This window comes from Mustela erminea, chromosome 3 (assembly GCF_009829155.1).
Source record: "Mustela erminea isolate mMusErm1 chromosome 3, mMusErm1.Pri, whole genome shotgun sequence".
In the NCBI taxonomy this organism is placed as follows: domain Eukaryota; kingdom Metazoa; phylum Chordata; class Mammalia; order Carnivora; family Mustelidae; genus Mustela; species Mustela erminea.
Window position 1 is genome coordinate 59,352,080 of NC_045616.1, and position 6,092 is coordinate 59,358,171.

Below are 6,092 nucleotides of genomic sequence, written 5' to 3' on the forward strand. Positions count from 1 at the left end.
ATGAATAATGGCTTTTTCATTTATCTTGCATTACCATCTAACATACTTGTTTAAGAAAATGTAGTTAGAATTACAGTCTCTTGCTTTGAGACTGAACAAAGTTAATCAAGTTCTTATGATCATTAGAACCATGACTACTTTTCCTCAGTATCTCTATTCTAACCAACGGAACTGGCTTTAGGCCAGAAGATAATTTGTAACAAAGGTGCTTTCTTCTCAGAAAATAATTTTAGCTCTTTCTCTTGAAATATAGCTGTTTTAAGAGAACCACGAGGGGTGCTTGGGTAGCTCAGTTGGTTAAATGGCTGACTCTTGATTTCAGCTCAGGTCATGATCTCAGGGTCCTGAGATTGAGCTCTGAGTCAGGCTCCACACTCATGGGGGAGTCTACTCAAGGGTTCTTTCTCTCTCCCTCCCTCTGCCCCTCTGCCTGCTGGCATATGTGCTCTCTATCTCTCACAAATAAGTTAATAAATCTTTTTTAAAAAGAAGAGAAAAGAAACACATACTACTTACACAAAAGTACTATTGAAACCTATAGTCAACTACAAACCCAAGAAGTGTTTTGAATTCCTTGTTTAAAAATGTTTATCAGAGGGGCGTCTGGCTGGCTCAGTCAGTAGAGCATACAACTCTTGATCTTAGGGGATGAGTTCAAGTCCCACATCGGGCGTAAAGCTTACTTTTAAAAAAGTGTTTATTATAGAAGATCAGTTACAAAACACTAAACAGGGGTTCCTGAATGGCTTGGTTGATAGAGCATGTGACTCTTGATCTCAAGGTTTTGAGTTCGAGTCCCACACTGGGTGAGGAGATTACTTAAAATCTTAAAAAAAAAAACAAAGAAAGAAAGAGAGAAAGCAACAATAAACATTGAGAGGAAAACTACAAATAATTCACTGTTACATGCTTCTGGTATTTTCTTCATGCAACATATGAAGGAAATAGTTAGTTCATAAATAATATGGTGTTCAGTGTAAAATATTTGGAAATTTGGAAAAAACATGCCACTATGTAATTTAAGCTTCTTAAAACCATCAACAAGATTTGATTACCAGTCAAAATAATGAAGCTGTTGGGGTACCTGGGTGGCTCAATGGGTTAAAGCCTCTGCCTTCAGCTCAGGTCATGATCCCAGGGTTGTGGGATCGAGCCCTGCATCAGGCTCTCTGCTCTGCAGGGAGCCTGCTTCCTCCTCTCTCTCTGCCTGCCTCTCTGCCTACTTGTGACCTCTGTCAAATAAATAAAATCTTTAAAAAAAAATAATGAAGCTGTTGATGAATAAAGTGATGACTAGTTTTGAGAGAGAAAAAACTGGTCAAATACTTTAGAACTAGCAGGAATTCCTCAAGGGCTCCAAATACGCAGTTAGAAATACATGAGATCTTCCCTGGAATGATTTTTAGCAGTTATTTCTCAAATTACACCAAAGAATTCTTTTTCATTAATGTTTGATTTAGTACTATATCTGATGTACAAATTTCATTTCAATCATCACATGAAATAATAGAAATTTAAATTTCTTTCACAGAAGAAAGATTCTTCTAAATCTCCCCCAAAGAATCTGAAGTCATTTCCGAAGCCAGGCTATGCATGTGGGTGAGAAAAATAATCATTAACTCCAAATGATTGCCATGATATAAGAACTCATTGAATCCTTTATTCCTTCAGGGCAAAAATATCTATTTATTATCTATCTCATTCTCACTGGCTCAATCACAGTGTCTTACACAGCAGGTACTCATGAAGTGGTGAAGTAATGAATGAATAATTTAAAGAGCAATTTCACTTGTTTTGTGAGGACACTTAAATTTTTGGTAGCACAGTTACTTCCTTATATTAAAACTATTTCTATTTCTTGGGAAATATTAATTAATGCTAGAGGCTAAGACTATGGCTTTTTATAAAAGAAAAGCTAAACTGTGATAAAGAATTTTTCTGTAGATAATCCATAAATTACACAATCGTACATAGGTAACCAAAAGTTGAATATATAGTATGATTACACTATGTAAAACAAAATCAACAGACAAAAAGATTGGGGAAAAATACACTGTATTATTAACTACAGTTGCCTTGAATGATGAATATATTGCTGGGCTTAAGTTTATAGAATCTGGAATGGGAGATAGCTATATATCTAGCAAAGTTTTCATATATACTACTTCAATATCATTATGTAAGTTCTGTGAGTCACCCATAACGTTATTTCAAGTAACATGATGAAAACACATCTTTCCTCATTATCTTTCTCTAAAGCATTCTCAAGTAAATTAAATTACTTTTGTTACAGTTTTCTAGTAAGTATATATATTACATAAATTTCTCCCCACTTGTACCATTTTTTAGGGTCACACTAAATTCTAATTCAGTTCTCCAGGGTATCAGACATCTGACCTAATTTTGCATCTTCAGTATATCTAGGCATTTTTCAAGTCTTTGTCCAAAAGTCTATTGCCTATACTAATTACAAGGAGTATCCATTGCCATGATCCCAATTCAAAGTTGTGATTACCATAAGTAAACAATAAAGTCAGTAAAATTCAAATCTCAGAAGAGTCTGGTTATAAATTTGTTAGGTTTCTAGTCAAACTATCACTCTTTGCAGATGATATGATACTATATGTGGAAAACCCAAAAGACTCCACTCCAAATCTGCTGTAACTTGTACAGGAATTCAGTAAAGTGTCAGGATATAAAATCAATGCACAGAAATCAGTTGCATTTCTTTACACCAACAGCAAGACAGAAAAAAGAGAAATTAAGGAGTCAATCCATTTACAATTGAACCCAAACACCATAAGATACCTAGGAATAAACCTAACCAAAGAGGCAAAGAATCTATACTCAGAAAACTATAAAGTTCTCATGAAAGAAATAGAGGAAGACACAAAGAAACGGAAAAATGTTCCATGCTCATGGACTGGAAGAACAAATATTGTGAAAATGTCTATGCTACCTAAAGCAATCTACACATTTAATGCAATCCCTATCAAAATCCCATCCATTTTTTCCAAAGAAATGGAAGAAATAATCCTAAAATTTATATGGAACCAGAAAAGACCCCGAATAGCCAGCGGAATGTTGAAAAACAAAGCCAAAGTTGGTGGCATCACAATTCCAGACTTCAAACTCTATTACAAAGCTGTCATTATCAAGGCAGTATGGTACAGGCACAAAAACAGACACATAGATCAATGGAACAGAATAGAGAGCCCAGAAATAGACCCTCAACTCCATGGTCAACTAATTTTTGACAAAGCAGGAAAGAATGTTCACTGGAAAAAAGACAGTCTCTTCAACAAATGGTAATGGGAAAATTGGACAGCCACATGCAGAAAAATGGAACTGGACCATTTCCTTACACCACACACAAAAATAGACTCAAAATAGATAAAAGACCTCAATGTGAGACAGGAATCCATCAAAATCCTTGAGAAGAACACAGGCAACAACCTCTTCGACCTCAGCTGCAGCAATTTCTTCTTAAAAACATCATCAAAGACAAGGGAAGCAAGGGCAAAAATGAGCTATTGGGGCTTCATCAAGATCAAAAGCTTTTGCACAGCAAAGGAAACAGTTAACAAAACCAAAAGACAACTGAAAGAATGGGAGAAGATATTTGCAGACGACATATCAGATAAAGGGCTAGTATCCAAAATCTATAAAGAACTTATCAAGGTCAATACCCAGAGAACAAATAATCCAATCAAGAAATGGGCAGAGGACATGAACAGACATTTCTGCAAAGAAGACATCCAGATGATCAACAGACACATGAAAAAGTGCTCCACATCACTCGGTATCAGGGAAATACAAATCAAAACCACAGTGAGATACCACATCACATCAGTCAGAATGGCTAAAATTAACAAGTCAGGAAATAACAGATGCTGGCAAGGATGCGGAGAAAGGGGAACCCTCCTACACTGTTGGTGGGAATGCAAGCTGCTGCAACCACTCTGGAAAACAGCATGGAGGTTCCTCAAAAAGTTGAAAATAGAGCTACCCTATGACCCAGCAATTGCACTACTGGGTATTTACTCTGTCCTTTTCCTTCCCCTTCCCCCCACTAATCTCTACACCCAAGGAAAGCACCATCCTGAGATCAAGAATCGCATGCTCTTCTGATAGAACCAGCTAGGTGCCCTTCAGTTTTTATTTTTTATTTTCTTGAAAATATACTTTGTGAGAAAGAATGTTGAAACAAATGACTAAATCTTGAGTTATACAAATTATACTGGATAGGTTATTTAAAAAAATCAACTGGATGGGGCACCTGGCTGGCTCACTTGGTAGAGCATGTGACTCTTGGTTTCAGGGTCATGAATTCAAGTCCCACATTAATGTAGGGCTCCCTAAAAACAAAAGAAAAGAAAAAAATAAATTAGAGTTAGCATATTGTTTAGTCATACTCACCATTGCAGAGATCAATCATGTTTCTCAAAGCTTTTGAGAGTTTTTAAGCTTCTTTGAGGCCTGGGAAGGCAACAGGAAACTACAGAGACCATCTGGTAGCAGAGAACCAGAGAACAGTGGGCATGATCTGAAGTCAGTAGGGGGAGAATCAGCCAAAACGCATGCATGAAAATGCCTTGGAACCTCAGAGCCCAAAGACAGTATCTGGGACCAGGCTGTGAAGTCTTCAAAGCAATAGCAAAAATGCAACTGCTGAAGGCAAAGTTCCCGCCCTAACCCTGCTTTCTGAGACATAGGAATCCAGAATTCTTGTGAAATCCCATGGAGGGGAAGAAGGAGCCCTCAAATTACTGAGGTTGACTACCACCCCCCACACACACACAACAATGCAAAGCAGATTAAATGTGATCTAGGGAAAGAAGGGTCTGTGACTTTTTGTATCTGACTGTTTAGTACATATTAAGTATGATTTTTAATCTCTCAGTAAAGATTGGAATCGAGTAGGATTCCTAACCTCTCTAAGAGCGTTTCCAACAAACTTTAGTAGTATTTTCCATTCCTGGGGTGGAGTAGTTAGTAAATCTTTGGTTTATTCTTTTGGGTCAAGAATAGATTCTAAAGGATGCAAGATGTATTTTTTCCCTCCATTTTGTATCATTTAACTTAATATTGATTTTACTGTACCTTCATTGAATGGATAAATATGAATAGAAACACCTGGCTTTTCAGGCCCTAATTATATAAATTAAACAAAAATTTACAGCAGACAGGTTAAAGAAAATTATGCATTAAATGGAAAAAAAGAAACTTTGTGTCCAGACTTCTCCTTAGATAAAGCTCCTTACAGGGTGATTGCAATGGGTGCTCAGTTCACAGAGGGATTTGGCTCATTTGGGACTTCATTCCCTCCACAGTATTTTCTCCTTATTTGTGAGCATCTCTTTATGGGTGTCCTACTAAGGTTAAGAGCTCCAAAGCAGTCCCTCTGGGCTTCAGTTATCTTGATAACAATAATTTTTCTCATCCAATTTTTCCCAAATGGGACTTTCATTCTTAGGTTTTTATCTGTTTTGTTGATGGCCTATATCTCCATTAAGCCTATTTCTGAGTTTTTCTTATTGTTTCTAACTTGACACTAAAGGCATCAGTAGATCTCATGGAATAGGAATTACTCTTTTGATTTGGAACACACAAGCCGAGCAGACTCTGTAGCTATTCATCCCCAAACCAAAGGGCTTTCTCTAAATCAACATGTTTTTGAAAGCAGAGAAAATATTTTCAGTCACCCATGAAGAGTTTTGATAGTGTTATTTGCATAGTCTTTGTTGATAAAACTGAAAGCCGAAGCTCTTCCTTGACCCTCTTTCTTTCTCTTCCTCTTCTGTAGAAAAGAGCCATCCTTGAGGGGCCTCCCTCAATGCCTCCATTTCCTCACTTCAACCATATCCAATAGACAGACACTACCCAATTAGTTCACTAAAGTTTCCTTACTGTTCTTGCCAAGTCACAGTGACTTCCAAATTGCTAAGTTCAATAGACGTTTCCAGTTCTTATATGGTCTCAGCATTGATCTGCTAATCCATTCCCTTCTCCTTCAAGCCCTCTTCCCCTTTGGCTCTCTGGTACCACACTGACCTGAAGTCTTCTTCAAGTCCCCTTTGAACTTCCCATCT